The sequence below is a fragment of the Pristiophorus japonicus genome, chromosome 8, assembly GCF_044704955.1.
Source record: "Pristiophorus japonicus isolate sPriJap1 chromosome 8, sPriJap1.hap1, whole genome shotgun sequence".
NCBI lineage: Eukaryota > Metazoa > Chordata > Chondrichthyes > Pristiophoridae > Pristiophorus > Pristiophorus japonicus.
The window spans coordinates 174,824,098-174,849,016 of record NC_091984.1 but is presented as its reverse complement, the minus strand read 5'-3'; the positions used below and the strand labels follow the sequence as shown (position 1 = coordinate 174,849,016).

The window sequence follows — 24,919 nt, the reverse complement described above, 5'->3', positions numbered from 1 at the left end:
GTGGAATTCAGCAACGCGGGAGGATAAAAATGTCATGCTTTGAGTCTGCTGCTTTTTAGTGTGGGAATGGGTTGAAAGGAGAAGTCTGATTTTAAACCCTATCCCCGAGAACAGGGTTAGAATGTGATAAGTTTAGAGAGCAAAACAAGTTGGTCTGTGGGCGGTGCGGTGCCTTTCGCTTATTGGCAAACGCCAATAGCGTTGAGGAGCTTGAGGTGACCACTTGCAAATTTAAAGCCAGTTGAGCAGGCTTTTTGACGCTGGCTGGCATTTGTCTGGATAAAAAGTTAATGTCAGAAGTGGGATTCGAACCCACGCCCCTAGAAAGGGACCAGAATACACCAACCTTTGGTAAGGTAAGGATTAACAGTCCTTGAGTCTGGCGCCTTAGACCACTCGGCCATCCTGACAATGGTCGTGCAGCAGCTGCAGGAAAATGTGCTGCAAATTCTGCACACTTACTGAGCAGCCTCACAATTCTTCCTCCTGTGCAAACACACAACGCACACATTCTTACGACAGGACTTAACAGGCAGCGCCAGTCATTAAGTTCATCATCCCTGCAATGCAACCAACATTCAAACACAGGTATTTCTCGCAACAGCTCGCATTTTGTCAGCTATCGGGTAACATTTTCTGTATTGTATTTCGAAAGCGCCTTTCATGACCGAACGACGTCCCAAGGCGCTTCACAGCCAATGAAGTATTGTAAAAGTGAAGGCACTGTTGCAATGTGGGGAACGCCGCAGCCAGTTTGCACACAGCAAGATCCCACAAACGGCAATGTGATCATGACCAGATAATCTGGTTTTGTCAGTGATGTTGATGTCGGAATAAATATTGAATGAAGGTTGTAACTGCTTCGTTCCAACGTGCACCTAATTACTGGTGTTGCCCTGTGGACCTGTATGCTGCAAAATCATTTCTCGAGAGTTTACCGTCTGCCACTTCAATGGCCTTGATTATTATCTTGCCCAAAGCAAAGTCACATTTCACTCACCGGTCACTAGTTCCAGAACGGAAACTGCTGCCAGTGGTAGCGTGGCCGAGCGGTCTAAGGCGCTGGATTAAGGCTCCAGTCTCTTCGGAGGCAGTGGGTTCGAATCCCACCGCTGCCAGAATTTGTGGCGTGTAATATTTGCGCCCCTTCACCGCGAGCCATGAAGCAGTCGGCTCCCGCTGTGTTGTGATATGACTATTTTGGTGTGGAAAAGAGGTTGAGCTGAGAACGGTGCCTTCAGTTTGTTGGCAAACCGTTGAAGAGTTTGATGTTGCCACTTGTAAATTGAAGGCCAGTTCAACAGGCCTTTTGACGCTGGCTGCATTTGTGTGGGGAAAAATGTCACGTCAGAGGTGGGATTGCAACCCACGCCCCTAGAAAGGGACCGGAATTCGCCGACCTTTGGTCAGTTAAGGATTAACAGTCTTTGAGTCTGGCGCCTCACTCCACTCGGCTTTCCTGACACTATTGTGCCCTTGGCCGTAAGCATCAGTCTGAGCATTGAAAGGCCTCGGTCCACCAAGGCATCGACTCTGGCAACTTTCACATGCTAATACCTGACTTGTTTGGCTCTGGTGCCTTTTATACTGGCAAAAAGGGGTTAATGTCGGAAGTAAACATTGCAAGTAATTCCTTGCCTGAGGAACGGAGCAGATTTGAGCAGCCTTTGTGTGGAAGAAATCTCATTCTTTGACAGTGGTGCCCTTTTTCTGAGAACCACCACTGTCTGCAGTGGGATTGAAAGCCACAGTACGAGAAAGCAACGTGGAATTCAGCAACGCGGGAGGATAAAAATGTCATGCTTTGAGTCTGCTGCTTTTTAGTGTGGGAATGGGTTGAAAGGAGAAGTCTGATTTTAAACCCTATCCCCGAGAACAGGGTTAGAATGTGATAAGTTTAGAGAGCAAAACAAGTTGGTCTGTGGGCGGTGCGGTGCCTTTCGCTTATTGGCAAACGCCAATAGCGTTGAGGAGCTTGAGGTGACCACTTGCAAATTTAAAGCCAGTTGAGCAGGCTTTTTGACGCTGGCTGGCATTTGTCTGGATAAAAAGTTAATGTCAGAAGTGGGATTCGAACCCACGCCCCTAGAAAGGGACCAGAATACACCAACCTTTGGTAAGGTAAGGATTAACAGTCCTTGAGTCTGGCGCCTTAGACCACTCGGCCATCCTGACAATGGTCGTGCAGCAGCTGCAGGAAAATGTGCTGCAAATTCTGCACACTTACTGAGCAGCCTCACAATTCTTCCTCCTGTGCAAACACACAACGCACACATTCTTACGACAGGACTTAACAGGCAGCGCCAGTCATTAAGTTCATCATCCCTGCAATGCAACCAACATTCAAACACAGGTATTTCTCGCAACAGCTCGCATTTTGTCAGCTATCGGGTAACATTTTCTGTATTGTATTTCGAAAGCGCCTTTCATGACCGAACGACGTCCCAAGGCGCTTCACAGCCAATGAAGTATTGTAAAAGTGAAGGCACTGTTGCAATGTGGGGAACGCCGCAGCCAGTTTGCACACAGCAAGATCCCACAAACGGCAATGTGATCATGACCAGATAATCTGGTTTTGTCAGTGATGTTGATGTCGGAATAAATATTGAATGAAGGTTGTAACTGCTTCGTTCCAACGTGCACCTAATTACTGGTGTTGCCCTGTGGACCTGTATGCTGCAAAATCATTTCTCGAGAGTTTACCGTCTGCCACTTCAATGGCCTTGATTATTATCTTGCCCAAAGCAAAGTCACATTTCACTCACCGGTCACTAGTTCCAGAACGGAAACTGCTGCCAGTGGTAGCGTGGCCGAGCGGTCTAAGGCGCTGGATTAAGGCTCCAGTCTCTTCGGAGGCAGTGGGTTCGAATCCCACCGCTGCCAGAATTTGTGGCGTGTAATATTTGCGCCCCTTCACCGCGAGCCATGAAGCAGTCGGCTCCCGCTGTGTTGTGATATGACTATTTTGGTGTGGAAAAGAGGTTGAGCTGAGAACGGTGCCTTCAGTTTGTTGGCAAACCGTTGAAGAGTTTGATGTTGCCACTTGTAAATTGAAGGCCAGTTCAACAGGCCTTTTGACGCTGGCTGCATTTGTGTGGGGAAAAATGTCACGTCAGAGGTGGGATTGCAACCCACGCCCCTAGAAAGGGACCGGAATTCGCCGACCTTTGGTCAGTTAAGGATTAACAGTCTTTGAGTCTGGCGCCTCACTCCACTCGGCTTTCCTGACACTATTGTGCCCTTGGCCGTAAGCATCAGTCTGAGCATTGAAAGGCCTCGGTCCACCAAGGCATCGACTCTGGCAACTTTCACATGCTAATACCTGACTTGTTTGGCTCTGGTGCCTTTTATACTGGCAAAAAGGGGTTAATGTCGGAAGTAAACATTGCAAGTAATTCCTTGCCTGAGGAACGGAGCAGATTTGAGCAGCCTTTGTGTGGAAGAAATCTCATTCTTTGACAGTGGTGCCCTTTTTCTGAGAACCACCACTGTCTGCAGTGGGATTGAAAGCCACAGTACGAGAAAGCAACGTGGAATTCAGCAACGCGGGAGGATAAAAATGTCATGCTTTGAGTCTGCTGCTTTTTAGTGTGGGAATGGGTTGAAAGGAGAAGTCTGATTTTAAACCCTATCCCCGAGAACAGGGTTAGAATGTGATAAGTTTAGAGAGCAAAACAAGTTGGTCTGTGGGCGGTGCGGTGCCTTTCGCTTATTGGCAAACGCCAATAGCGTTGAGGAGCTTGAGGTGACCACTTGCAAATTTAAAGCCAGTTGAGCAGGCTTTTTGACGCTGGCTGGCATTTGTCTGGATAAAAAGTTAATGTCAGAAGTGGGATTCGAACCCACGCCCCTAGAAAGGGACCAGAATACACCAACCTTTGGTAAGGTAAGGATTAACAGTCCTTGAGTCTGGCGCCTTAGACCACTCGGCCATCCTGACAATGGTCGTGCAGCAGCTGCAGGAAAATGTGCTGCAAATTCTGCACACTTACTGAGCAGCCTCACAATTCTTCCTCCTGTGCAAACACACAACGCACACATTCTTACGACAGGACTTAACAGGCAGCGCCAGTCATTAAGTTCATCATCCCTGCAATGCAACCAACATTCAAACACAGGTATTTCTCGCAACAGCTCGCATTTTGTCAGCTATCGGGTAACATTTTCTGTATTGTATTTCGAAAGCGCCTTTCATGACCGAACGACGTCCCAAGGCGCTTCACAGCCAATGAAGTATTGTAAAAGTGAAGGCACTGTTGCAATGTGGGGAACGCCGCAGCCAGTTTGCACACAGCAAGATCCCACAAACGGCAATGTGATCATGACCAGATAATCTGGTTTTGTCAGTGATGTTGATGTCGGAATAAATATTGAATGAAGGTTGTAACTGCTTCGTTCCAACGTGCACCTAATTACTGGTGTTGCCCTGTGGACCTGTATGCTGCAAAATCATTTCTCGAGAGTTTACCGTCTGCCACTTCAATGGCCTTGATTATTATCTTGCCCAAAGCAAAGTCACATTTCACTCACCGGTCACTAGTTCCAGAACGGAAACTGCTGCCAGTGGTAGCGTGGCCGAGCGGTCTAAGGCGCTGGATTAAGGCTCCAGTCTCTTCGGAGGCAGTGGGTTCGAATCCCACCGCTGCCAGAATTTGTGGCGTGTAATATTTGCGCCCCTTCACCGCGAGCCATGAAGCAGTCGGCTCCCGCTGTGTTGTGATATGACTATTTTGGTGTGGAAAAGAGGTTGAGCTGAGAACGGTGCCTTCAGTTTGTTGGCAAACCGTTGAAGAGTTTGATGTTGCCACTTGTAAATTGAAGGCCAGTTCAACAGGCCTTTTGACGCTGGCTGCATTTGTGTGGGGAAAAATGTCACGTCAGAGGTGGGATTGCAACCCACGCCCCTAGAAAGGGACCGGAATTCGCCGACCTTTGGTCAGTTAAGGATTAACAGTCTTTGAGTCTGGCGCCTCACTCCACTCGGCTTTCCTGACACTATTGTGCCCTTGGCCGTAAGCATCAGTCTGAGCATTGAAAGGCCTCGGTCCACCAAGGCATCGACTCTGGCAACTTTCACATGCTAATACCTGACTTGTTTGGCTCTGGTGCCTTTTATACTGGCAAAAAGGGGTTAATGTCGGAAGTAAACATTGCAAGTAATTCCCTGCCTGAGGAACGGAGCAGATTTGAGCAGCCTTTGTGTGGAAGAAATCTCATTCTTTGACAGTGGTGCCCTTTTTCTGAGAACCACCACTGTCTGCAGTGGGATTGAAAGCCACAGTACGAGAAAGCAACGTGGAATTCAGCAACGCGGGAGGATAAAAATGTCATGCTTTGAGTCTGCTGCTTTTTAGTGTGGGAATGGGTTGAAAGGAGAAGTCTGATTTTAAACCCTATCCCCGAGAACAGGGTTAGAATGTGATAAGTTTAGAGAGCAAAACAAGTTGGTCTGTGGGCGGTGCGGTGCCTTTCGCTTATTGGCAAACGCCAATAGCGTTGAGGAGCTTGAGGTGACCACTTGCAAATTTAAAGCCAGTTGAGCAGGCTTTTTGACGCTGGCTGGCATTTGTCTGGATAAAAAGTTAATGTCAGAAGTGGGATTCGAACCCACGCCCCTAGAAAGGGACCAGAATACACCAACCTTTGGTAAGGTAAGGATTAACAGTCCTTGAGTCTGGCGCCTTAGACCACTCGGCCATCCTGACAATGGTCGTGCAGCAGCTGCAGGAAAATGTGCTGCAAATTCTGCACACTTACTGAGCAGCCTCACAATTCTTCCTCCTGTGCAAACACACAACGCACACATTCTTACGACAGGACTTAACAGGCAGCGCCAGTCATTAAGTTCATCATCCCTGCAATGCAACCAACATTCAAACACAGGTATTTCTCGCAACAGCTCGCATTTTGTCAGCTATCGGGTAACATTTTCTGTATTGTATTTCGAAAGCGCCTTTCATGACCGAACGACGTCCCAAGGCGCTTCACAGCCAATGAAGTATTGTAAAAGTGAAGGCACTGTTGCAATGTGGGGAACGCCGCAGCCAGTTTGCACACAGCAAGATCCCACAAACGGCAATGTGATCATGACCAGATAATCTGGTTTTGTCAGTGACGTTGATGTCGGAATAAATATTGAATGAAGGTTGTAACTGCTTCGTTCCAACGTGCACCTAATTACTGGTGTTGCCCTGTGGACCTGTATGCTGCAAAATCATTTCTCGAGAGTTTACCGTCTGCCACTTCAATGGCCTTGATTATTATCTTGCCCAAAGCAAAGTCACATTTCACTCACCGGTCACTAGTTCCAGAACGGAAACTGCTGCCAGTGGTAGCGTGGCCGAGCGGTCTAAGGCGCTGGATTAAGGCTCCAGTCTCTTCGGAGGCGTGGGTTCGAATCCCACCGCTGCCAGAATTTGTGGCGTGTAATATTTGCGCCCCTTCACCGCGAGCCATGAAGCAGTCGGCTCCCGCTGTGTTGTGATATGACTATTTTGGTGTGGAAAAGAGGTTGAGCTGAGAACGGTGCCTTCAGTTTGTTGCCACTTGTAAATTGAAGGCCAGTTCAACAGGCCTTTTGACGCTGGCTGCATTTGTGTGGGGAAAAATGTCACGTCAGAGGTGGGATTGCAACCCACGCCCCTAGAAAGGGACCGGAATTCGCCGACCTTTGGTCAGTTAAGGATTAACAGTCTTTGAGTCTGGCGCCTCACTCCACTCGGCCTTCCTGACACTATTGTGCCCTTGGCCGTAAGCATCAGTCTGAGCATTGAAAGGCCTCGGTCCACCAAGGCATCGACTCTGGCAACTTTCACATGCTAATACCTGACTTGTTTGGCTCTGGTGCCTTTTATACTGGCAAAATGTGTTAATGTCGGAAGTAACATTGCAAGTAATTCCCTGCCTGAGGAACGGAGCAGATTTGAGCAGCCTTTGTGTGGAAGAAATCTCATTCTTTGACAGTGGTGCCCTTTTTCTGAGAACCACCACTGTCTGCAGTGGGATTGAAAGCCACAGTACGAGAAAGCAACGTGGAATTCAGCAACGCGGGAGGATAAAAATGTCATGCTTTGAGTCTGCTGCTTTTTAGTGTGGGAATGGGTTGAAAGGAGAAGTCTGATTTTAAACCCTATCCCCGAGAACAGGGTTAGAATGTGATAAGTTTAGAGAGCAAAACAAGTTGGTCTGTGGGCGGTGCGGTGCCTTTCGCTTATTGGCAAACGCCAATAGCGTTGAGGAGCTTGAGGTGACCACTTGCAAATTTAAAGCCAGTTGAGCAGGCTTTTTGACGCTGGCTGGCATTTGTCTGGATAAAAAGTTAATGTCAGAAGTGGGATTCGAACCCACGCCCCTAGAAAGGGACCAGAATACACCAACCTTTGGTAAGGTAAGCATTAACAGTCCTTGAGTCTGGCGCCTTAGACCACTCGGCCATCCTGACAATGGTCGTGCAGCAGCTGCAGGAAAATGTGCTGCAAATTCTGCACACTTACTGAGCAGCCTCACAATTCTTCCTCCTGTGCAAACACACAACGCACACATTCTTACGACAGGACTTAACAGGCAGCGCCAGTCATTAAGTTCATCATCCCTGCAATGCAACCAACATTCAAACACAGGTATTTCTCGCAACAGCTCGCATTTTGTCAGCTATCGGGTAACATTTTCTGTATTGTATTTCGAAAGCGCCTTTCATGACCGAACGACGTCCCAAGGCGCTTCACAGCCAATGAAGTATTGTAAAAGTGAAGGCACTGTTGCAATGTGGGGAACGCCGCAGCCAGTTTGCACACAGCAAGATCCCACAAACGGCAATGTGATCATGACCAGATAATCTGGTTTTGTCAGTGACGTTGATGTCGGAATAAATATTGAATGAAGGTTGTAACTGCTTCGTTCCAACGTGCACCTAATTACTGGTGTTGCCCTGTGGACCTGTATGCTGCAAAATCATTTCTCGAGAGTTTACCGTCTGCCACTTTAATGGCCTTGATTATTATCTTGCCCAAAGCAAAGTCACATTTCACTCACCGGTCACTAGTTCCAGAACGGAAACTGCTGCCAGTGGTAGCGTGGCCGAGCGGTCTAAGGCGCTGGATTAAGGCTCCAGTCTCTTCGGAGGCGTGGGTTCGAATCCCACCGCTGCCAGAATTTGTGGCGTGTAATATTTGCGCCCCTTCACCGCGAGCCATGAAGCAGTCGGCTCCCGCTGTGTTGTGATATGACTATTTTGGTGTGGAAAAGAGGTTGAGCTGAGAACGGTGCCTTCAGTTTGTTGCCACTTGTAAATTGAAGGCCAGTTCAACAGGCCTTTTGACGCTGGCTGCATTTGTGTGGGGAAAAATGTCACGTCAGAGGTGGGATTGCAACCCACGCCCCTAGAAAGGGACCGGAATTCGCCGACCTTTGGTCAGTTAAGGATTAACAGTCTTTGAGTCTGGCGCCTCACTCCACTCGGCCTTCCTGACACTATTGTGCCCTTGGCCGTAAGCATCAGTCTGAGCATTGAAAGGCCTCGGTCCACCAAGGCATCGACTCTGGCAACTTTCACATGCTAATACCTGACTTGTTTGGCTCTGGTGCCTTTTATACTGGCAAAATGTGTTAATGTCGGAAGTAAACATTGCAAGTAATTCCCTGCCTGAGGAACGGAGCAGATTTGAGCAGCCTTTGTGTGGAAGAAATCTCATTCTTTGACAGTGGTGCCCTTTTTCTGAGAACCACCACTGTCTGCAGTGGGATTGAAAGCCACAGTACGAGAAAGCAACGTGGAATTCAGCAACGCGGGAGGATAAAAATGTCATGCTTTGAGTCTGCTGCTTTTTAGTGTGGGAATGGGTTGAAAGGAGAAGTCTGATTTTAAACCCTATCCCCGAGAACAGGGTTAGAATGTGATAAGTTTAGAGAGCAAAACAAGTTGGTCTGTGGGCGGTGCGGTGCCTTTCGCTTATTGGCAAACGCCAATAGCGTTGAGGAGCTTGAGGTGACCACTTGCAAATTTAAAGCCAGTTGAGCAGGCTTTTTGACGCTGGCTGGCATTTGTCTGGATAAAAAGTTAATGTCAGAAGTGGGATTCGAACCCACGCCCCTAGAAAGGGACCAGAATACACCAACCTTTGGTAAGGTAAGGATTAACAGTCCTTGAGTCTGGCGCCTTAGACCACTCGGCCATCCTGACAATGGTCGTGCAGCAGCTGCAGGAAAATGTGCTGCAAATTCTGCACACTTACTGAGCAGCCTCACAATTCTTCCTCCTGTGCAAACACACAACGCACACATTCTTACGACAGGACTTAACAGGCAGCGCCAGTCATTAAGTTCATCATCCCTGCAATGCAACCAACATTCAAACACAGGTATTTCTCGCAACAGCTCGCATTTTGTCAGCTATCGGGTAACATTTTCTGTATTGTATTTCGAAAGCGCCTTTCATGACCGAACGACGTCCCAAGGCGCTTCACAGCCAATGAAGTATTGTAAAAGTGAAGGCACTGTTGCAATGTGGGGAACGCCGCAGCCAGTTTGCACACAGCAAGATCCCACAAACGGCAATGTGATCATGACCAGATAATCTGGTTTTGTCAGTGACGTTGATGTCGGAATAAATATTGAATGAAGGTTGTAACTGCTTCGTTCCAACGTGCACCTAATTACTGGTGTTGCCCTGTGGACCTGTATGCTGCAAAATCATTTCTCGAGAGTTTACCGTCTGCCACTTCAATGGCCTTGATTATTATCTTGCCCAAAGCAAAGTCACATTTCACTCACCGGTCACTAGTTCCAGAACGGAAACTGCTGCCAGTGGTAGCGTGGCCGAGCGGTCGAAGGCGCTGGATTAAGGCTCCAGTCTCTTCGGAGGCGTGGGTTCGAATCCCACCGCTGCCAGAATTTGTGGCGTGTAATATTTGCGCCCCTTCACCGCGAGCCATGAAGCAGTCGGCTCCCGCTGTGTTGTGATATGACTATTTTGGTGTGGAAAAGAGGTTGAGCTGAGAACGGTGCCTTCAGTTTGTTGCCACTTGTAAATTGAAGGCCAGTTCAACAGGCCTTTTGACGCTGGCTGCATTTGTGTGGGGAAAAATGTCACGTCAGAGGTGGGATTGCAACCCACGCCCCTAGAAAGGGACCGGAATTCGCCGACCTTTGGTCAGTTAAGGATTAACAGTCTTTGAGTCTGGCGCCTCACTCCACTCGGCCTTCCTGACACTATTGTGCCCTTGGCCGTAAGCATCAGTCTGAGCATTGAAAGGCCTCGGTCCACCAAGGCATCGACTCTGGCAACTTTCACATGCTAATACCTGACTTGTTTGGCTCTGGTGCCTTTTATACTGGCAAAATGTGTTAATGTCGGAAGTAACATTGCAAGTAATTCCCTGCCTGAGGAACGGAGCAGATTTGAGCAGCCTTTGTGTGGAAGAAATCTCATTCTTTGACAGTGGTGCCCTTTTTCTGAGAACCACCACTGTCTGCAGTGGGATTGAAAGCCACAGTACGAGAAAGCAACGTGGAATTCAGCAACGCGGGAGGATAAAAATGTCATGCTTTGAGTCTGCTGCTTTTTAGTGTGGGAATGGGTTGAAAGGAGAAGTCTGATTTTAAACCCTATCCCCGAGAACAGGGTTAGAATGTGATAAGTTTAGAGAGCAAAACAAGTTGGTCTGTGGGCGGTGCGGTGCCTTTCGCTTATTGGCAAACGCCAATAGCGTTGAGGAGCTTGAGGTGACCACTTGCAAATTTAAAGCCAGTTGAGCAGGCTTTTTGACGCTGGCTGGCATTTGTCTGGATAAAAAGTTAATGTCAGAAGTGGGATTCGAACCCACGCCCCTAGAAAGGGACCAGAATACACCAACCTTTGGTAAGGTAAGGATTAACAGTCCTTGAGTCTGGCGCCTTAGACCACTCGGCCATCCTGACAATGGTCGTGCAGCAGCTGCAGGAAAATGTGCTGCAAATTCTGCACACTTACTGAGCAGCCTCACAATTCTTCCTCCTGTGCAAACACACAACGCACACATTCTTACGACAGGACTTAACAGGCAGCGCCAGTCATTAAGTTCATCATCCCTGCAATGCAACCAACATTCAAACACAGGTATTTCTCGCAACAGCTCGCATTTTGTCAGCTATCGGGTAACATTTTCTGTATTGTATTTCGAAAGCGCCTTTCATGACCGAACGACGTCCCAAGGCGCTTCACAGCCAATGAAGTATTGTAAAAGTGAAGGCACTGTTGCAATGTGGGGAACGCCGCAGCCAGTTTGCACACAGCAAGATCCCACAAACGGCAATGTGATCATGACCAGATAATCTGGTTTTGTCAGTGACGTTGATGTCGGAATAAATATTGAATGAAGGTTGTAACTGCTTCGTTCCAACGTGCACCTAATTACTGGTGTTGCCCTGTGGACCTGTATGCTGCAAAATCATTTCTCGAGAGTTTACCGTCTGCCACTTTAATGGCCTTGATTATTATCTTGCCCAAAGCAAAGTCACATTTCACTCACCGGTCACTAGTTCCAGAACGGAAACTGCTGCCAGTGGTAGCGTGGCCGAGCGGTCTAAGGCGCTGGATTAAGGCTCCAGTCTCTTCGGAGGCGTGGGTTCGAATCCCACCGCTGCCAGAATTTGTGGCGTGTAATATTTGCGCCCCTTCACCGCGAGCCATGAAGCAGTCGGCTCCCGCTGTGTTGTGATATGACTATTTTGGTGTGGAAAAGAGGTTGAGCTGAGAACGGTGCCTTCAGTTTGTTGCCACTTGTAAATTGAAGGCCAGTTCAACAGGCCTTTTGACGCTGGCTGCATTTGTGTGGGGAAAAATGTCACGTCAGAGGTGGGATTGCAACCCACGCCCCTAGAAAGGGACCGGAATTCGCCGACCTTTGGTCAGTTAAGGATTAACAGTCTTTGAGTCTGGCGCCTCACTCCACTCGGCCTTCCTGACACTATTGTGCCCTTGGCCGTAAGCATCAGTCTGAGCATTGAAAGGCCTCGGTCCACCAAGGCATCGACTCTGGCAACTTTCACATGCTAATACCTGACTTGTTTGGCTCTGGTGCCTTTTATACTGGCAAAATGTGTTAATGTCGGAAGTAACATTGCAAGTAATTCCCTGCCTGAGGAACGGAGCAGATTTGAGCAGCCTTTGTGTGGAAGAAATCTCATTCTTTGACAGTGGTGCCCTTTTTCTGAGAACCACCACTGTCTGCAGTGGGATTGAAAGCCACAGTACGAGAAAGCAACGTGGAATTCAGCAACGCGGGAGGATAAAAATGTCATGCTTTGAGTCTGCTGCTTTTTAGTGTGGGAATGGGTTGAAAGGAGAAGTCTGATTTTAAACCCTATCCCCGAGAACAGGGTTAGAATGTGATAAGTTTAGAGAGCAAAACAAGTTGGTCTGTGGGCGGTGCGGTGCCTTTCGCTTATTGGCAAACGCCAATAGCGTTGAGGAGCTTGAGGTGACCACTTGCAAATTTAAAGCCAGTTGAGCAGGCTTTTTGACGCTGGCTGGCATTTGTCTGGATAAAAAGTTAATGTCAGAAGTGGGATTCGAACCCACGCCCCTAGAAAGGGACCAGAATACACCAACCTTTGGTAAGGTAAGGATTAACAGTCCTTGAGTCTGGCGCCTTAGACCACTCGGCCATCCTGACAATGGTCGTGCAGCAGCTGCAGGAAAATGTGCTGCAAATTCTGCACACTTACTGAGCAGCCTCACAATTCTTCCTCCTGTGCAAACACACAACGCACACATTCTTACGACAGGACTTAACAGGCAGCGCCAGTCATTAAGTTCATCATCCCTGCAATGCAACCAACATTCAAACACAGGTATTTCTCGCAACAGCTCGCATTTTGTCAGCTATCGGGTAACATTTTCTGTATTGTATTTCGAAAGCGCCTTTCATGACCGAACGACGTCCCAAGGCGCTTCACAGCCAATGAAGTATTGTAAAAGTGAAGGCACTGTTGCAATGTGGGGAACGCCGCAGCCAGTTTGCACACAGCAAGATCCCACAAACGGCAATGTGATCATGACCAGATAATCTGGTTTTGTCAGTGACGTTGATGTCGGAATAAATATTGAATGAAGGTTGTAACTGCTTCGTTCCAACGTGCACCTAATTACTGGTGTTGCCCTGTGGACCTGTATGCTGCAAAATCATTTCTCGAGAGTTTACCGTCTGCCACTTCAATGGCCTTGATTATTATCTTGCCCAAAGCAAAGTCACATTTCACTCACCGGTCACTAGTTCCAGAACGGAAACTGCTGCCAGTGGTAGCGTGGCCGAGCGGTCTAAGGCGCTGGATTAAGGCTCCAGTCTCTTCGGAGGCGTGGGTTCGAATCCCACCGCTGCCAGAATTTGTGGCGTGTAATATTTGCGCCCCTTCACCGCGAGCCATGAAGCAGTCGGCTCCCGCTGTGTTGTGATATGACTATTTTGGTGTGGAAAAGAGGTTGAGCTGAGAACGGTGCCTTCAGTTTGTTGCCACTTGTAAATTGAAGGCCAGTTCAACAGGCCTTTTGACGCTGGCTGCATTTGTGTGGGGAAAAATGTCACGTCAGAGGTGGGATTGCAACCCACGCCCCTAGAAAGGGACCGGAATTCGCCGACCTTTGGTCAGTTAAGGATTAACAGTCTTTGAGTCTGGCGCCTCACTCCACTCGGCCTTCCTGACACTATTGTGCCCTTGGCCGTAAGCATCAGTCTGAGCATTGAAAGGCCTCGGTCCACCAAGGCATCGACTCTGGCAACTTTCACATGCTAATACCTGACTTGTTTGGCTCTGGTGCCTTTTATACTGGCAAAATGTGTTAATGTCGGAAGTAACATTGCAAGTAATTCCCTGCCTGAGGAACGGAGCAGATTTGAGCAGCCTTTGTGTGGAAGAAATCTCATTCTTTGACAGTGGTGCCCTTTTTCTGAGAACCACCACTGTCTGCAGTGGGATTGAAAGCCACAGTACGAGAAAGCAACGTGGAATTCAGCAACGCGGGAGGATAAAAATGTCATGCTTTGAGTCTGCTGCTTTTTAGTGTGGGAATGGGTTGAAAGGAGAAGTCTGATTTTAAACCCTATCCCCGAGAACAGGGTTAGAATGTGATAAGTTTAGAGAGCAAAACAAGTTGGTCTGTGGGCGGTGCGGTGCCTTTCGCTTATTGGCAAACGCCAATAGCGTTGAGGAGCTTGAGGTGACCACTTGCAAATTTAAAGCCAGTTGAGCAGGCTTTTTGACGCTGGCTGGCATTTGTCTGGATAAAAAGTTAATGTCAGAAGTGGGATTCGAACCCACGCCCCTAGAAAGGGACCAGAATACACCAACCTTTGGTAAGGTAAGCATTAACAGTCCTTGAGTCTGGCGCCTTAGACCACTCGGCCATCCTGACAATGGTCTTGCAGCAGCTGCAGGAAAATGTGCTGCAAATTCTGCACACTTACTGAGCAGCCTCACAATTCTTCCTCCTGTGCAAACACACAACGCACACATTCTTACGACAGGACTTAACAGGCAGCGCCAGTCATTAAGTTCATCATCCCTGCAATGCAACCAACATTCAAACACAGGTATTTCTCGCAACAGCTCGCATTTTGTCAGCTATCGGGTAACATTTTCTGTATTGTATTTCGAAAGCGCCTTTCATGACCGAACGACGTCCCAAGGCGCTTCACAGCCAATGAAGTATTGTAAAAGTGAAGGCACTGTTGCAATGTGGGGAACGCCGCAGCCAGTTTGCACACAGCAAGATCCCACCAACGGCAATGTGATCATGACCAGATAATCTGGTTTTGTCAGTGACGTTGATGTCGGAATAAATATTGAATGAAGGTTGTAACTGCTTCGTTCCAACGTGCACCTAATTACTGGTGTTGCCCTGTGGACCTGTATGCTGCAAAATCATTTCTCGAGAGTTTACCGTCTGCCACTTCAATGGCCTTGATTATTATCTTGCCCAAAGCAAAGTCACATTTCACTCACCGGTCACTAGTTCCAGAACGGAAACTGCTGCCAGTGGTAGCGTGGCCGAGCGGTCTAAGGCGCTGGATTAAGGCTCCAGTCTCTTCGGAGGCGTGGGTTCGAATCCCACCGCTGCCAGAATTTGTGGCGTGTAATATTTGCGCCCCTTCACCGCGAGCCATGAAGCAGTCGGCTCCCGCTGTGTTGTGATATGACTATTTTGGTGTGGAAAAGAGGTTGAGCTGAGAACGGTGCCTTCAGTTTGTTGCCACTTGTAAATTGAAGGCCAGTTCAACAGGCCTTTTGACGCTGGCTGCATTTGTGTGGGGAAAAATGTCACGTCAGAGGTGGGATTGCAACCCACGCCCCTAGAAAGGGACCGGAATTCGCCGACCTTTGGTCAGTTAAGGATTAACAGTCTTTGAGTCTGGCGCCTCACTCCACTCGGCCTTCCTGACACTATTGTGCCCTTGGCCGTAAGCATCAGTCTGAGCATTGAAAGGCCTCGGTCCACCAAGGCATCGACTCTGGCAACTTTCACATGCTAATACCTGACTTGTTTGGCTCTGGTGCCTTTTATACTGGCAAAATGTGTTAATGTCGGAAGTAACATTGCAAGTAATTCCCTGCCTGAGGAACGGAGCAGATTTGAGCAGCCTTTGTGTGGAAGAAATCTCATTCTTTGACAGTGGTGCCCTTTTTCTGAGAACCACCACTGTCTGCAGTGGGATTGAAAGCCACAGTACGAGAAAGCAACGTGGAATTCAGCAACGCGGGAGGATAAAAATGTCATGCTTTGAGTCTGCTGCTTTTTAGTGTGGGAATGGGTTGAAAGGAGAAGTCTGATTTTAAACCCTATCCCCGAGAACAGGGTTAGAATGTGATAAGTTTAGAGAGCAAAACAAGTTGGTCTGTGGGCGGTGCGGTGCCTTTCGCTTATTGGCAAACGCCAATAGCGTTGAGGAGCTTGAGGTGACCACTTGCAAATTTAAAGCCAGTTGAGCAGGCTTTTTGACGCTGGCTGGCATTTGTCTGGATAAAAAGTTAATGTCAGAAGTGGGATTCGAACCCACGCCCCTAGAAAGGGACCAGAATACACCAACCTTTGGTAAGGTAAGCATTAACAGTCCTTGAGTCTGGCGCCTTAGACCACTCGGCCATCCTGACAATGGTCGTGCAGCAGCACGCAGGAAAATGTGCTGCAAATTCTGCACACTTACTGAGCAGCCTCACAATTCTTCCTCCTGTGCAAACACACAACGCACACATTCTTACGACAGGACTTAACAGGCAGCGCCAGTCATTAAGTTCATCATCCCTGCAATGCAACCAACATTCAAACACAGGTATTTCTCGCAACAGCTCGCATTTTGTCAGCTATCGGGTAACATTTTCTGTATTGTATTTCGAAAGCGCCTTTCATGACCGAACGACGTCCCAAGGCGCTTCACAGCCAATGAAGTATTGTAAAAGTGAAGGCACTGTTGCAATGTGGGGAACGCCGCAGCCAGTTTGCACACAGCAAGATCCCACAAACGGCAATGTGATCATGACCAGATAATCTGGTTTTGTCAGTGACGTTGATGTCGGAATAAATATTGAATGAAGGTTGTAACTGCTTCGTTCCAACGTGCACCTAATTACTGGTGTTGCCCTGTGGACCTGTATGCTGCAAAATCATTTCTCGAGAGTTTACCGTCTGCCACTTTAATGGCCTTGATTATTATCTTGCCCAAAGCAAAGTCACATTTCACTCACCGGTCACTAGTTCCAGAACGGAAACTGCTGCCAGTGGTAGCGTGGCCGAGCGGTCGAAGGCGCTGGATTAAGGCTCCAGTCTCTTCGGAGGCGTGGGTTCGAATCCCACCGCTGCCAGAATTTGTGGCGTGTAATATTTGCGCCCCTTCACCGCGAGCCATGAAGCAGTCGGCTCCCGCTGTGTTGTGATATGACTATTTTGGTGTGGAAAAGAGGTTGAGCTGAGAACGGTGCCTTCAGTTTGTTGGCAAACCGTTGAAGAGTTTGATGTTGCCACTTGTAAATTGAAGGCCAGTTCAACAGGCCTTTTGACGCTGGCTGCATTTGTGTGGGGAAAAATGTCACGTCAGAGGTGGGATTGCAACCCACGCCCCTAGAAAGGGACCGGAATTCGCCGACCTTTGGTCAGTTAAGGATTAACAGTCTTTGAGTCTGGCGCCTCACTCCACTCGGCCTTCCTGACACTATTGTGCCCTTGGCCGTAAGCATCAGTCTGAGCATTGAAAGGCCTCGGTCCACCAAGGCATCGACTCTGGCAACTTTCACATGCTAATACCTGACTTGTTTGGCTCTGGTGCCTTTTATACTGGCAAAATGTGTTAATGTCGGAAGTAAACATTGCAAGTAATTCCCTGCCTGAGGAACGGAGCAGATTTGAGCAGCCTTTGTGTGGAAGAAATCTCATTCTTTGACAGTGGTGCCCTTTTTCTGAGAACCACCACTGTCTGCAGTGGGATTGAAAGCCACAGTACGAGAAAGCAACGTGGAATTCAGCAACGCGGGAGGATAAAAATGTCATGCTTTGAGTCTGCTGCTTTTTAGTGTGGGAATGGGTTGAAAGGAGAAGTCTGATTTTAAACCCTATCCCCGAGAACAGGGTTAGAATGTGATAAGTTTAGAGAGCAAAACAAGTTGGTCTGTGGGCGGTGCGGTGCCTTTCGCTTATTGGCAAACGCCAATAGCGTTGAGGAGCTTGAGGTGACCACTTGCAAATTTAAAGCCAGTTGCGCAGGCTTTTTGACGCTGGCTGGCATTTGTCTGGATAAAAAGTTAATGTCAGAAGTGGGATTCGAACCCACGCCCCTAGAAAGGGACCAGAATACACCAACCTTTGGTAAGGTAAGGATTAACAGTCCTTGAGTCTGGCGCCTTAGACCACTCGGCCATCCTGACAATGGTCGTGCAGCAGCTGCAGGAAAATGTGCTGCAAATTCTGCACACTTACTGAGCAGCCTCACAATTCTTCCTCCTGTGCAAACACACAACGCACACATTCTTACGACAGGACTTAACAGGCAGCGCCAGTCATTAAGTTCATCATCCCTGCAATGCAACCAACATTCAAACACAGGTATTTCTCGCAACAGCTCGCATTTTGTCAGCTATCGGGTAACATTTTCTGTATTGTATTTCGAAAGCGCCTTTCATGACCGAACGACGTCCCAAGGCGCTTCACAGCCAATGAAGTATTGTAAAAGTGAAGGCACTGTTGCAATGTGGGGAACGCCGCAGCCAGTTTGCACACAGCAAGATCCCACAAACGGCAATGTGATCATGACCAGATAATCTGGTTTTGTCAGTGACGTTGATGTCGGAATAAATATTGAATGAAGGTTGTAACTGCTTCGTTCCAACGTGCACCTAATTACTGGTGTTGCCCTGTGGACCTGTATGCTGAAAAATCATTTCTCGAGAGTTTACCGTCTGCCACTTCAATGGCCTTGATTATTATCTTGCCCAAAGCAAAGTCACATTTCACTCACCGGTCACTAGTTCCAGAACGGAAACTGCTGCCAGTGGTAGCGTGGCCGAGCGGTCTAAGGCGCTGGATTAAGGCTCCAGTCTCTTCGGAGGCGTGGGTTCGAATCCCACCGCTGCCAGAATTTGTGGCGTGTAATATTTGCGCCCCTTCACCGCGAGCCATGAAGCAGTCGGCTCCCGCTGTGTTGTGATATGACTATTTTGGTGTGGAAAAGAGGTTGAGCTGAGAACGGTGCCTTCAGTTTGTTGCCACTTGTAAATTGAAGGCCAGTTCAACAGGCCTTTTGACGCTGGCTGCATTTGTGTGGGGAAAAATGTCACGTCAGAGGTGGGATTGCAACCCACGCCCCTAGAAAGGGACCGGAATTCGCCGACCTTTGGTCAGTTAAGGATTAACAGTCTTTGAGTCTGGCGCCTCACTCCACTCGGCCTTCCTGACACTATTGTGCCCTTGGCCGTAAGCATCAGTCTGAGCATTGAAAGGCCTCGGTCCACCAAGGCATCGACTCTGGCAACTTTCACATGCTAATACCTGACTTGTTTGGCTCTGGTGCCTTTTATACTGGCAAAATGTGTTAATGTCGGAAGTAACATTGCAAGTAATTCCCTGCCTGAGGAACGGAGCAGATTTGAGCAGCCTTTGTGTGGAAGAAATCTCATTCTTTGACAGTGGTGCCCTTTTTCTGAGAACCACCACTGTCTGCAGTGGGATTGAAAGCCACAGTACGAGAAAGCAACGTGGAATTCAGCAACGCGGGAGGATAAAAATGTCATGCTTTGAGTCTGCTGCTTTTTAGTGTGGGAATGGGTTGAAAGGAGAAGTCTGATTTTAAACCCTATCCCCGAGAACAGGGTTAGAATGTGATAAGTTTAGAGAGCAAAACAAGTTGGTCTGTGGGCGGTGCGGTGCCTTTCGCTTATTGGCAAACGCCAATAGCGTTGAGGAGCTTGAGGTGACCACTTGCAAATTTAAAGCCAGTTGAGCAGGCTTTTTGACGCTGGCTGGCATTTGTCTGGATAAAAAGTTAATGTCAGAAGTGGGATTCGAACCCACGCCCCTAGAAAGGGACCAGAATACACCAACCTTTGGTAAGGTAAGCATTAACAGTCCTTGAGTCTGGCGCCTTAGACCACTCGGCCATCCTGACAATGGTCGTGCAGCAGCTGCAGGAAAATGTGCTGCAAATTCTGCACACTTACTGAGCAGCCTCACAATTCTTCCTCCTGTGCAAACACACAACGCACACATTCTTACGACAGGACTTAACAGGCAGCGCCAGTCATTAAGTTCATCATCCCTGCAATGCAACCAACATTCAAACACAGGTATTTCTCGCAACAGCTCGCATTTTGTCAGCTATCGGGTAACATTTTCTGTATTGTATTTCGAAAGCGCCTTTCATGACCGAACGACGTCCCAAGGCGCTTCACAGCCAATGAAGTATTGTAAAAGTGAAGGCACTGTTGCAATGTGGGGAACGCCGCAGCCAGTTTGCACACAGCAAGATCCCACAAACGGCAATGTGATCATGACCAGATAATCTGGTTTTGTCAGTGACGTTGATGTCGGAATAAATATTGAATGAAGGTTGTAACTGCTTCGTTCCAACGTGCACCTAATTACTGGTGTTGCCCTGTGGACCTGTATGCTGCAAAATCATTTCTCGAGAGTTTACCGTCTGCCACTTTAATGGCCTTGATTATTATCTTGCCCAAAGCAAAGTCACATTTCACTCACCGGTCACTAGTTCCAGAACGGAAACTGCTGCCAGTGGTAGCGTGGCCGAGCGGTCTAAGGCGCTGGATTAAGGCTCCAGTCTCTTCGGAGGCGTGGGTTCGAATCCCACCGCTGCCAGAATTTGTGGCGTGTAATATTTGCGCCCCTTCACCGCGAGCCATGAAGCAGTCGGCTCCCGCTGTGTTGTGATATGACTATTTTGGTGTGGAAAAGAGGTTGAGCTGAGAACGGTGCCTTCAGTTTGTTGCCACTTGTAAATTGAAGGCCAGTTCAACAGGCCTTTTGACGCTGGCTGCATTTGTGTGGGGAAAAATGTCACGTCAGAGGTGGGATTGCAACCCACGCCCCTAGAAAGGGACCGGAATTCGCCGACCTTTGGTCAGTTAAGGATTAACAGTCTTTGAGTCTGGCGCCTCACTCCACTCGGCCTTCCTGACACTATTGTGCCCTTGGCCGTAAGCATCAGTCTGAGCATTGAAAGGCCTCGGTCCACCAAGGCATCGACTCTGGCAACTTTCACATGCTAATACCTGACTTGTTTGGCTCTGGTGCCTTTTATACTGGCAAAATGTGTTAATGTCGGAAGTAACATTGCAAGTAATTCCCTGCCTGAGGAACGGAGCAGATTTGAGCAGCCTTTGTGTGGAAGAAATCTCATTCTTTGACAGTGGTGCCCTTTTTCTGAGAACCACCACTGTCTGCAGTGGGATTGAAAGCCACAGTACGAGAAAGCAACGTGGAATTCAGCAACGCGGGAGGATAAAAATGTCATGCTTTGAGTCTGCTGCTTTTTAGTGTGGGAATGGGTTGAAAGGAGAAGTCTGATTTTAAACCCTATCCCCGAGAACAGGGTTAGAATGTGATAAGTTTAGAGAGCAAAACAAGTTGGTCTGTGGGCGGTGCGGTGCCTTTCGCTTATTGGCAAACGCCAATAGCGTTGAGGAGCTTGAGGTGACCACTTGCAAATTTAAAGCCAGTTGAGCAGGCTTTTTGACGCTGGCTGGCATTTGTCTGGATAAAAAGTTAATGTCAGAAGTGGGATTCGAACCCACGCCCCTAGAAAGGGACCAGAATACACCAACCTTTGGTAAGGTAAGGATTAACAGTCCTTGAGTCTGGCGCCTTAGACCACTCGGCCATCCTGACAATGGTCGTGCAGCAGCTGCAGGAAAATGTGCTGCAAATTCTGCACACTTACTGAGCAGCCTCACAATTCTTCCTCCTGTGCAAACACACAACGCACACATTCTTACGACAGGACTTAACAGGCAGCGCCAGTCATTAAGTTCATCATCCCTGCAATGCAACCAACATTCAAACACAGGTATTTCTCGCAACAGCTCGCATTTTGTCAGCTATCGGGTAACATTTTCTGTATTGTATTTCGAAAGCGCCTTTCATGACCGAACGACGTCCCAAGGCGCTTCACAGCCAATGAAGTATTGTAAAAGTGAAGGCACTGTTGCAATGTGGGGAACGCCGCAGCCAGTTTGCACACAGCAAGATCCCACAAACGGCAATGTGATCATGACCAGATAATCTGGTTTTGTCAGTGACGTTGATGTCGGAATAAATATTGAATGAAGGTTGTAACTGCTTCGTTCCAACGTGCACCTAATTACTGGTGTTGCCCTGTGGACCTGTATGCTGCAAAATCATTTCTCGAGAGTTTACCGTCTGCCACTTCAATGGCCTTGATTATTATCTTGCCCAAAGCAAAGTCACATTTCACTCACCGGTCACTAGTTCCAGAACGGAAACTGCTGCCAGTGGTAGCGTGGCCGAGCGGTCTAAGGCGCTGGATTAAGGCTCCAGTCTCTTCGGAGGCAGTGGGTTCGAATCCCACCGCTGCCAGAATTTGTGGCGTGTAATATTTGCGCCCCTTCACCGCGAGCCATGAAGCAGTCGGCTCCCGCTGTGTTGTGATATGACTATTTTGGTGTGGAAAAGAGGTTGAGCTGAGAACGGTGCCTTCAGTTTGTTGGCAAACCGTTGAAGAGTTTGATGTTGCCACTTGTAAATTGAAGGCCAGTTCAACAGGCCTTTTGACGCTGGCTGCATTTGTGTGGGGAAAAATGTCACGTCAGAGGTGGGATTGCAACCCACGCCCCTAGAAAGGGACCGGAATTCGCCGACCTTTGGTCAGTTAAGGATTAACAGTCTTTGAGTCTGGCGCCTCACTCCACTCGGCCTTCCTGACACTATTGTGCCCTTGGCCGTAAGCATCAGTCTGAGCATTGAAAGGCCTCGGTCCACCAAGGCATCGACTCTGGCAACTTTCACATGCTAATACCTGACTTGTTTGGCTCTGGTGCCTTTTATACTGGCAAAATGTGTTAATGTCGGAAGTAACATTGCAAGTAATTCCCTGCCTGAGGAACGGAGCAGATTTGAGCAGCCTTTGTGTGGAAGAAATCTCATTCTTTGACAGTGGTGCCCTTTTTCTGAGAACCACCACTGTCTGCAGTGGGATTGAAAGCCACAGTACGAGAAAGCAACGTGGAATTCAGCAACGCGGGAGGATAAAAATGTCATGCTTTGAGTCTGCTGCTTTTTAGTGTGGGAATGGGTTGAAAGGAGAAGTCTGATTTTAAACCCTATCCCCGAGAACAGGGTTAGAATGTGATAAGTTTAGAGAGCAAAACAAGTTGGTCTGTGGGCGGTGCGGTGCCTTTCGCTTATTGGCAAACGCCAATAGCGTTGAGGAGCTTGAGGTGACCACTTGCAAATTTAAAGCCAGTTGAGCAGGCTTTTTGACGCTGGCTGGCATTTGTCTGGATAAAAAGTTAATGTCAGAAGTGGGATTCGAACCCACGCCCCTAGAAAGGGACCAGAATACACCAACCTTTGGTAAGGTAAGGATTAACAGTCCTTGAGTCTGGCGCCTTAGACCACTCGGCCATCCTGACAATGGTCGTGCAGCAGCTGCAGGAAAATGTGCTGCAAATTCTGCACACTTACTGAGCAGCCTCACAATTCTTCCTCCTGTGCAAACACACAACGCACACATTCTTACGACAGGACTTAACAGGCAGCGCCAGTCATTAAGTTCATCATCCCTGCAATGCAACCAACATTCAAACACAGGTATTTCTCGCAACAGCTCGCATTTTGTCAGCTATCGGGTAACATTTTCTGTATTGTATTTCGAAAGCGCCTTTCATGACCGAACGACGTCCCAAGGCGCTTCACAGCCAATGAAGTATTGTAAAAGTGAAGGCACTGTTGCAATGTGGGGAACGCCGCAGCCAGTTTGCACACAGCAAGATCCCACAAACGGCAATGTGATCATGACCAGATAATCTGGTTTTGTCAGTGACGTTGATGTCGGAATAAATATTGAATGAAGGTTGTAACTGCTTCGTTCCAACGTGCACCTAATTACTGGTGTTGCCCTGTGGACCTGTATGCTGCAAAATCATTTCTCGAGAGTTTACCGTCTGCCACTTCAATGGCCTTGATTATTATCTTGCCCAAAGCAAAGTCACATTTCACTCACCGGTCACTAGTTCCAGAACGGAAACTGCTGCCAGTGGTAGCGTGGCCGAGCGGTCTAAGGCGCTGGATTAAGGCTCCAGTCTCTTCGGAGGCGTGGGTTCGAATCCCACCGCTGCCAGAATTTGTGGCGTGTAATATTTGCGCCCCTTCACCGCGAGCCATGAAGCAGTCGGCTCCCGCTGTGTTGTGATATGACTATTTTGGTGTGGAAAAGAGGTTGAGCTGAGAACGGTGCCTTCAGTTTGTTGCCACTTGTAAATTGAAGGCCAGTTCAACAGGCCTTTTGACGCTGGCTGCATTTGTGTGGGGAAAAATGTCACGTCAGAGGTGGGATTGCAACCCACGCCCCTAGAAAGGGACCGGAATTCGCCGACCTTTGGTCAGTTAAGGATTAACAGTCTTTGAGTCTGGCGCCTCACTCCACTCGGCCTTCCTGACACTATTGTGCCCTTGGCCGTAAGCATCAGTCTGAGCATTGAAAGGCCTCGGTCCACCAAGGCATCGACTCTGGCAACTTTCACATGCTAATACCTGACTTGTTTGGCTCTGGTGCCTTTTATACTGGCAAAATGTGTTAATGTCGGAAGTAACATTGCAAGTAATTCCCTGCCTGAGGAACGGAGCAGATTTGAGCAGCCTTTGTGTGGAAGAAATCTCATTCTTTGACAGTGGTGCCCTTTTTCTGAGAACCACCACTGTCTGCAGTGGGATTGAAAGCCACAGTACGAGAAAGCAACGTGGAATTCAGCAACGCGGGAGGATAAAAATGTCATGCTTTGAGTCTGCTGCTTTTTAGTGTGGGAATGGGTTGAAAGGAGAAGTCTGATTTTAAACCCTATCCCCGAGAACAGGGTTAGAATGTGATAAGTTTAGAGAGCAAAACAAGTTGGTCTGTGGGCGGTGCGGTGCCTTTCGCTTATTGGCAAACGCCAATAGCGTTGAGGAGCTTGAGGTGACCACTTGCAAATTTAAAGCCAGTTGAGCAGGCTTTTTGACGCTGGCTGGCATTTGTCTGGATAAAAAGTTAATGTCAGAAGTGGGATTCGAACCCACGCCCCTAGAAAGGGACCAGAATACACCAACCTTTGGTAAGGTAAGCATTAACAGTCCTTGAGTCTGGCGCCTTAGACCACTCGGCCATCCTGACAATGGTCGTGCAGCAGCTGCAGGAAAATGTGCTGCAAATTCTGCACACTTACTGAGCAGCCT

General features: G+C 48.3%; 29 non-coding genes across 29 annotated transcripts; 14 read left to right on the top strand and 15 right to left on the bottom strand.

The window, feature by feature from the left end:
- Nucleotides 1-291: 291 nt before the first annotated feature.
- trnal-caa (transfer RNA leucine (anticodon CAA)) lies at nucleotides 292-410 on the bottom strand. Its single transcript has 2 exons — nucleotides 373-410; nucleotides 292-337 (listed from the first exon to the last, which is right to left on the bottom strand). It is a non-coding gene; the product is annotated as a tRNA-Leu (tRNA).
- A 625-nt stretch (nucleotides 411-1,035) lies between these two features.
- trnal-aag (transfer RNA leucine (anticodon AAG)) lies at nucleotides 1,036-1,118 on the top strand. Its single transcript has one exon. It is a non-coding gene; the product is annotated as a tRNA-Leu (tRNA).
- Nucleotides 1,119-2,056: 938 nt separating this feature from the next.
- Nucleotides 2,057-2,175, bottom strand: trnal-caa (transfer RNA leucine (anticodon CAA)). Its single transcript has 2 exons — nucleotides 2,138-2,175; nucleotides 2,057-2,102 (listed from the first exon to the last, which is right to left on the bottom strand). It is a non-coding gene; the product is annotated as a tRNA-Leu (tRNA).
- A 625-nt stretch (nucleotides 2,176-2,800) lies between these two features.
- Nucleotides 2,801-2,883, top strand: trnal-aag (transfer RNA leucine (anticodon AAG)). The gene has a single exon. It is a non-coding gene; the product is annotated as a tRNA-Leu (tRNA).
- Nucleotides 2,884-3,821: 938 nt separating this feature from the next.
- trnal-caa (transfer RNA leucine (anticodon CAA)) lies at nucleotides 3,822-3,940 on the bottom strand. The gene is made up of 2 exons: nucleotides 3,903-3,940; nucleotides 3,822-3,867 (listed from the first exon to the last, which is right to left on the bottom strand). It is a non-coding gene; the product is annotated as a tRNA-Leu (tRNA).
- Nucleotides 3,941-4,565: 625 nt separating this feature from the next.
- On the top strand, nucleotides 4,566-4,648 carry trnal-aag (transfer RNA leucine (anticodon AAG)). Its single transcript has one exon. It is a non-coding gene; the product is annotated as a tRNA-Leu (tRNA).
- Nucleotides 4,649-5,586: 938 nt separating this feature from the next.
- trnal-caa (transfer RNA leucine (anticodon CAA)) lies at nucleotides 5,587-5,705 on the bottom strand. Its single transcript has 2 exons — nucleotides 5,668-5,705; nucleotides 5,587-5,632 (listed from the first exon to the last, which is right to left on the bottom strand). It is a non-coding gene; the product is annotated as a tRNA-Leu (tRNA).
- Nucleotides 5,706-6,330: 625 nt separating this feature from the next.
- trnal-aag (transfer RNA leucine (anticodon AAG)) lies at nucleotides 6,331-6,412 on the top strand. The gene has a single exon. It is a non-coding gene; the product is annotated as a tRNA-Leu (tRNA).
- A 910-nt stretch (nucleotides 6,413-7,322) lies between these two features.
- trnal-caa (transfer RNA leucine (anticodon CAA)) lies at nucleotides 7,323-7,441 on the bottom strand. Its single transcript has 2 exons — nucleotides 7,404-7,441; nucleotides 7,323-7,368 (listed from the first exon to the last, which is right to left on the bottom strand). It is a non-coding gene; the product is annotated as a tRNA-Leu (tRNA).
- A 625-nt stretch (nucleotides 7,442-8,066) lies between these two features.
- On the top strand, nucleotides 8,067-8,148 carry trnal-aag (transfer RNA leucine (anticodon AAG)). Its single transcript has one exon. It is a non-coding gene; the product is annotated as a tRNA-Leu (tRNA).
- A 911-nt stretch (nucleotides 8,149-9,059) lies between these two features.
- trnal-caa (transfer RNA leucine (anticodon CAA)) lies at nucleotides 9,060-9,178 on the bottom strand. Its single transcript has 2 exons — nucleotides 9,141-9,178; nucleotides 9,060-9,105 (listed from the first exon to the last, which is right to left on the bottom strand). It is a non-coding gene; the product is annotated as a tRNA-Leu (tRNA).
- Nucleotides 9,179-9,803: 625 nt separating this feature from the next.
- Nucleotides 9,804-9,885, top strand: trnal-aag (transfer RNA leucine (anticodon AAG)). The gene has a single exon. It is a non-coding gene; the product is annotated as a tRNA-Leu (tRNA).
- Nucleotides 9,886-10,795: 910 nt separating this feature from the next.
- trnal-caa (transfer RNA leucine (anticodon CAA)) lies at nucleotides 10,796-10,914 on the bottom strand. The gene is made up of 2 exons: nucleotides 10,877-10,914; nucleotides 10,796-10,841 (listed from the first exon to the last, which is right to left on the bottom strand). It is a non-coding gene; the product is annotated as a tRNA-Leu (tRNA).
- Nucleotides 10,915-11,539: 625 nt separating this feature from the next.
- Nucleotides 11,540-11,621, top strand: trnal-aag (transfer RNA leucine (anticodon AAG)). The gene has a single exon. It is a non-coding gene; the product is annotated as a tRNA-Leu (tRNA).
- A 910-nt stretch (nucleotides 11,622-12,531) lies between these two features.
- trnal-caa (transfer RNA leucine (anticodon CAA)) lies at nucleotides 12,532-12,650 on the bottom strand. Its single transcript has 2 exons — nucleotides 12,613-12,650; nucleotides 12,532-12,577 (listed from the first exon to the last, which is right to left on the bottom strand). It is a non-coding gene; the product is annotated as a tRNA-Leu (tRNA).
- A 625-nt stretch (nucleotides 12,651-13,275) lies between these two features.
- trnal-aag (transfer RNA leucine (anticodon AAG)) lies at nucleotides 13,276-13,357 on the top strand. The gene has a single exon. It is a non-coding gene; the product is annotated as a tRNA-Leu (tRNA).
- Nucleotides 13,358-14,267: 910 nt separating this feature from the next.
- On the bottom strand, nucleotides 14,268-14,386 carry trnal-caa (transfer RNA leucine (anticodon CAA)). The gene is made up of 2 exons: nucleotides 14,349-14,386; nucleotides 14,268-14,313 (listed from the first exon to the last, which is right to left on the bottom strand). It is a non-coding gene; the product is annotated as a tRNA-Leu (tRNA).
- A 625-nt stretch (nucleotides 14,387-15,011) lies between these two features.
- On the top strand, nucleotides 15,012-15,093 carry trnal-aag (transfer RNA leucine (anticodon AAG)). Its single transcript has one exon. It is a non-coding gene; the product is annotated as a tRNA-Leu (tRNA).
- A 910-nt stretch (nucleotides 15,094-16,003) lies between these two features.
- trnal-caa (transfer RNA leucine (anticodon CAA)) lies at nucleotides 16,004-16,122 on the bottom strand. Its single transcript has 2 exons — nucleotides 16,085-16,122; nucleotides 16,004-16,049 (listed from the first exon to the last, which is right to left on the bottom strand). It is a non-coding gene; the product is annotated as a tRNA-Leu (tRNA).
- A 626-nt stretch (nucleotides 16,123-16,748) lies between these two features.
- trnal-aag (transfer RNA leucine (anticodon AAG)) lies at nucleotides 16,749-16,830 on the top strand. Its single transcript has one exon. It is a non-coding gene; the product is annotated as a tRNA-Leu (tRNA).
- Nucleotides 16,831-17,767: 937 nt separating this feature from the next.
- On the bottom strand, nucleotides 17,768-17,886 carry trnal-caa (transfer RNA leucine (anticodon CAA)). Its single transcript has 2 exons — nucleotides 17,849-17,886; nucleotides 17,768-17,813 (listed from the first exon to the last, which is right to left on the bottom strand). It is a non-coding gene; the product is annotated as a tRNA-Leu (tRNA).
- Nucleotides 17,887-18,511: 625 nt separating this feature from the next.
- trnal-aag (transfer RNA leucine (anticodon AAG)) lies at nucleotides 18,512-18,593 on the top strand. Its single transcript has one exon. It is a non-coding gene; the product is annotated as a tRNA-Leu (tRNA).
- Nucleotides 18,594-19,503: 910 nt separating this feature from the next.
- trnal-caa (transfer RNA leucine (anticodon CAA)) lies at nucleotides 19,504-19,622 on the bottom strand. Its single transcript has 2 exons — nucleotides 19,585-19,622; nucleotides 19,504-19,549 (listed from the first exon to the last, which is right to left on the bottom strand). It is a non-coding gene; the product is annotated as a tRNA-Leu (tRNA).
- Nucleotides 19,623-20,247: 625 nt separating this feature from the next.
- On the top strand, nucleotides 20,248-20,329 carry trnal-aag (transfer RNA leucine (anticodon AAG)). Its single transcript has one exon. It is a non-coding gene; the product is annotated as a tRNA-Leu (tRNA).
- Nucleotides 20,330-21,239: 910 nt separating this feature from the next.
- On the bottom strand, nucleotides 21,240-21,358 carry trnal-caa (transfer RNA leucine (anticodon CAA)). The gene is made up of 2 exons: nucleotides 21,321-21,358; nucleotides 21,240-21,285 (listed from the first exon to the last, which is right to left on the bottom strand). It is a non-coding gene; the product is annotated as a tRNA-Leu (tRNA).
- Nucleotides 21,359-21,983: 625 nt separating this feature from the next.
- On the top strand, nucleotides 21,984-22,066 carry trnal-aag (transfer RNA leucine (anticodon AAG)). Its single transcript has one exon. It is a non-coding gene; the product is annotated as a tRNA-Leu (tRNA).
- Nucleotides 22,067-23,002: 936 nt separating this feature from the next.
- trnal-caa (transfer RNA leucine (anticodon CAA)) lies at nucleotides 23,003-23,121 on the bottom strand. Its single transcript has 2 exons — nucleotides 23,084-23,121; nucleotides 23,003-23,048 (listed from the first exon to the last, which is right to left on the bottom strand). It is a non-coding gene; the product is annotated as a tRNA-Leu (tRNA).
- Nucleotides 23,122-23,746: 625 nt separating this feature from the next.
- trnal-aag (transfer RNA leucine (anticodon AAG)) lies at nucleotides 23,747-23,828 on the top strand. Its single transcript has one exon. It is a non-coding gene; the product is annotated as a tRNA-Leu (tRNA).
- A 910-nt stretch (nucleotides 23,829-24,738) lies between these two features.
- trnal-caa (transfer RNA leucine (anticodon CAA)) lies at nucleotides 24,739-24,857 on the bottom strand. Its single transcript has 2 exons — nucleotides 24,820-24,857; nucleotides 24,739-24,784 (listed from the first exon to the last, which is right to left on the bottom strand). It is a non-coding gene; the product is annotated as a tRNA-Leu (tRNA).
- Between the last annotated feature and the right edge of the window lie 62 nt (nucleotides 24,858-24,919).